Raw genomic sequence first — 5,000 nt, 5'->3', positions numbered from 1 at the left:
TTGTGAAAGTATTATAGTCTACTCCATTTACTACTAAAACAGGTCTCCCTTGCAAAAGAGTCTTCGGTCTCAATGGGATATACCTGTAGAAATAAAGGTTAAAGTTGTTTATTAGGCGATAGGTCCTAGCTGTTTATGTCCCTCGTGCTTATGTCGCCTTCACGTGCTCCTCGGAAATATTGAACTAAAGTAGGCTACGTCACGTGCAGCCAACTGGGGTATCAATCATCGAAACGACCCCATTCCCCACTGTGTAATTACGACTGTCTAGGGCCGTGCACGTGCTCGTAACACGTAGATACAATGTTTTAAAAAGACAGAATTAGAAACGTTAGCTTTTCCACCCAGACGTAAACATTACCTCACGTCACTGGTTCAAGGTGCAGTCGCCATGTTGTCTTTACTGGCACGTTGTGAATCTGAATCTTTGTCCTCTACGAGAAACTGTATTTATTATTATAACTGTTATGTCCTTAATCGTTCAATAAAATAAAATAAAAAACATGTTCTGTGTTGTTTTTCCCACCGTGTCCCCGCGCCCTGAACGCGCCCCTCCGTCTGATTGACAGCTGCATGTTGCCACGTCACCACAGTGGGCGGGGCTAGTCGTGTCTCAGTAATGGCGGCGCCCTGAACGGATCAACAGGTCTGACTCAAGCTGAAGGTAAAACAAAGTTTAACTTTTACTTTCCGTATTTTAATAAACGCGACCGGAAGTCACAGGACAGCTGCGCGCGCTGACTGTGACGCTGTCAGCTCGTGTGTTAGCCGCTGGGTTGCTACGCTACGCAGCTTTCAGCAGAGTGACAGCTCAGCTGTTGGACTAGCAAGCTACTGCTAACTGTTAGCTTCAGCTCTCAGCCAATCAGCGTGGAGGGCTGTAAGAGTGACGTCAGGGCACAAATACACAAACACCTTCCCTGCGTTCCTAATCACATGCTTTTCTCTGTACTGATTTCGTATTTCTCTGATACGTTATGAACCATCCAGAGCCCTTAGGTCGTCTGGGACAGGTAGACAGGCAGACAGACAGACAGACAGACAGACAGGTCTGCTTACAGTCCCCAGAGTTAGGACTAAACAAGGAGACAGACAGACAGACAGTTAGACAGACAGACAGACAGACAGGTCTGCTTACAGTCCCCATAGTTAGGAGTAAACAAGGAGACAGACAGACAGACAGACAGAGTTAGGAGTAAACAAGGAGACAGACAGACAGACAGACAGACAGGTCTACTTACAGTCCCCAGAGATAGGACTAAACAAGGAGAAGCAGCTTTTAGTTTTTATGCACCAAATATCTGGAACAAACTCCCAGAGAACTTGAGGTCTGCTGCAACTCTCAGTTCTTTTAAATCAAGTCTGAAGACTTTTCTGTTTCCATTTTGACCTGTACTTTTTATTTTATTTAAATGTTTTACTTCTTTTCATTCACTTTTAAATATGTATTATGTATTCTAATCTTGCCCCTGTAAAGCACTTTGAATGGCCTTGTGTCTGAATTGTGCTATAGAAATAAACTTGCCTTGCCTTGTACTACATACTAACGCTGCCGATTCACATAATGCACAATGTTGGATGTAGTAGGGCATCATGGGTATTTTTGGCATACTTCATTTGTCATGCATGCATTGGGACATCCTAAATCCTTTTCTGGCATACTAAATAGTATGGTCGACCCCTCTTTTCTCTAGGCTATACATACTACTATCTGGGTATTTTGGCATACTTCATTTGAAATGCATGTAGTGGGTTCAAACTAATCTTTTCTGGCATAGTTAATAGTATGGGTATGGGCCAATAGTCTCTCTCTCTCTCTCTCTCTCTCTCTCTCTCTCTCTCTCTCTCTCTCTCTCTCTCTCTCTCTCTCTCACTCACTCACTCACTCACTCACTCACTCACTCACTCACTCACTCACTCACTCACTCACTCACTCACTCACTCACTCACTCACTCACTCACTCACTCACTCACTCACTCACTCACTCACTCACTCACTCACTCACACACACACACAAAATGGGCCTTTTGGGGGGTGAGAACACGGGACAACTTTTTGGGGGTCGGGACTGCAACACTCACACACACACACACACACACACACACACACACCTACACACACACACACACACACCTAAACACATTCTGCCTCTGTCCCCAGCCAACCATCCATAATGTCTCGGGAGCAGTTGAGTCTGGGGGAGCTCCTCCTCTCATTGGACAGTTCAGAGCTAAAGGAGGCGGAGCAAGTCAGGACAGCTGTCAATCAACAGCTGAGTACAGGTGAGGCTACCTGTGTCTGTGTTTAGGTGTGTTTGTGAGCGTGCCGTGTACGGCTTGCTTGCGTGCGTGCGCGTGTGTACAAAATCAGGAAACCATGTAATGTACAATTAAAATGGATTAATATTTCTAAACGATATCACTTGTGTTCTGATAATTCACCAAATACTTACTGTACATATCCACTGTTAGAGGTGCAGTCAGTGATTCTGGAGAACGCTTGTTGTCAAAATCACTTTTTGTCAAAATCAGTGAATATCTCCTCATGATCCACTACCTGTCTGTACTGAGTGAATATCTCCTCATGATCCACTACCTGTCTGTACTGTGTGAATATCTCCTCATGATCCACTACCTGTCTGTACTGAGTGAATATCTCCTCATGATCCACTACCTGTCTGTACTGTGTGAATATCTCCTCTTATACCATAGTCTGTGTGAATACTCTATTCTGATTGGCTGGAGTACATTCCATGGGTGTGGATTAACTTCTGATGTATGGACACCTATGGAACTGTTTACATTCTGTCCACTGCGTCGCCGGCTCGCCGCTGATTAAACTGTGTTGATAAGGGATTTGGGATTTATAAAGCCTAAAATATCCTGCCGTGCAATAGCCTCTGGACACCACAGGATGGCGCTCGAGTCGTAACACAAGAGCTGTAGTAACGATAGTAGTACAATAAAGTGGCTAAACTTAATGTCCTCTGGTTAAACGTCAATGGTTATCTCGTTAAAAAGGTGAGTAAGACCCCTGTTTAATTTGACAAAAGGTTTGTAACTGAGTTTACATGTGTTTAGCCACCAAAGACCGGCTTCACTGTCTATCTGGACATAGGCTACTGCTGTCAGTCAGTCACTGCCTCACGTAACTTCAGGCTGTAGCCCGTAATACACATGTTCGCCAGTCACATTCTCCGTGAAATGCGTTATTTATTTTGGGGGAAATGCTTTGTTAGCTCGGTGGAACTGTTGTTAAACATGTTGGGTGATTACATTTACTGTTTGTACAGCGTGCGCAATGTTTTTTGACTTTGTATATTGCTAGCATAACAGTAGGTCTGTGGCTAACAGCTGCCGCAGTCTCCCGTTGCTCGTATTATCCCCGGTCCGACTTCCCAGTACAATTTGAACGCACCGTTAAAGCCAAATTATGTCGTTGCCAGGTCGTATCCTTGGTTGTTCCTATTGACTGGAGTACTGAACTACGTTTTCATTACATAAGAACCTTATGGGTTTGCAATGGGTATTCCAGTTATTATATGGGGTCTCGGGCGTTGCTGTGGAAACAAGTTGTTATTCGTTCGAAACAAATCTAGTTTCGTTCAAAAAAAATCTAATTTGATCGCAAAAAGGCATGAAAATATAACTGATTGGTCTAATTATTATTTTTATTAGTAGGTGACTATGGTATAAGCGGGTTAATGCCCTTCGAGGTGTCCAGGTATCAGGGGTTAATGGACTTCGTGAAGGCAACTGTCCTCCGCTGCGCGTCGGACAGTTCTCGCCTCCACGGTGTCCATTAACTCCTGATACCTGGACACCTCGTCGGGCATTAACCCTTACTTATACCATAGTCTGTGTGAATACTCTATTCTGATTGGCTGGAGTACATTCCATGGGTGTGGATTAACTTCTGATGTATGGACACCTATGGAACTGTTTACATTCTGTCCACTGCGTCGCCGGCTCGCCGCTGATTAAACTGTGTTGATAAGGGATTTGGGATTTATAAAGCCTAAAATATCCTGCCGTGCAATAGCCTCTGGACACCACAGGATGGCGCTCGAGTCGTAACACAAGAGCTGTAGTAACGATAGTAGTACAATAAAGTGGCTAAACTTAATGTCCTCTGGTTAAACGTCAATGGTTATCTCGTTAAAAAGGTGAGTAAGACCCCTGTTTAATTTGACAAAAGGTTTGTAACTGAGTTTACATGTGTTTAGCCACCAAAGACCGGCTTCACTGTCTATCTGGACATAGGCTACTGCTGTCAGTCAGTCACTGCCTCACGTAACTTCAGGCTGTAGCCCGTAATACACATGTTCGCCAGTCACATTCTCCGTGAAATGCGTTATTTATTTTGGGGGAAATGCTTTGTTAGCTCGGTGGAACTGTTGTTAAACATGTTGGGTGATTACATTTACTGTTTGTACAGCGTGCGCAATGTTTTTTGACTTTGTATATTGCTAGCATAACAGTAGGTCTGTGGCTAACAGCTGCCGCAGTCTCCCGTTGCTCGTATTATCCCCGGTCCGACTTCCCAGTACAATTTGAACGCACCGTTAAAGCCAAATTATGTCGTTGCCAGGTCGTATCCTTGGTTGTTCCTATTGACTGGAGTACTGAACTACGTTTTCATTACATAAGAACCTTATGGGTTTGCAATGGGTATTCCAGTTATTATACGGGGTCTCGGGCGTTGCTGTGGAAACAAGTTGTTATTCGTTCGAAACAAATCTAGTTTCGTTCAAAAAAAATCTAATTTGATCGCAAAAAGGCATGAAAATATAACTGATTGGTCTAATTATTATTTTTATTAGTAGGTGACTATGGTATAAGCGGGTTAATGCCCTTCGAGGTGTCCAGGTATCAGGGATTAATGGACTTCGTGAAGGCAACTGTCCTCCGCTGCGCGTCGGACAGTTCTCGCCTCCACGGTGTCCATTAACTCCTGATACCTGGACACCTCGTCGGGCATTAACCCTTACATGATCCAC

This window comes from Ammodytes marinus (genome assembly GCF_949987685.1).
Source record: "Ammodytes marinus genome assembly, chromosome: 2".
NCBI classification, from domain to species: domain Eukaryota; kingdom Metazoa; phylum Chordata; class Actinopteri; order Uranoscopiformes; family Ammodytidae; genus Ammodytes; species Ammodytes marinus.
Note: the sequence above shows the minus strand (reverse complement) of the source record.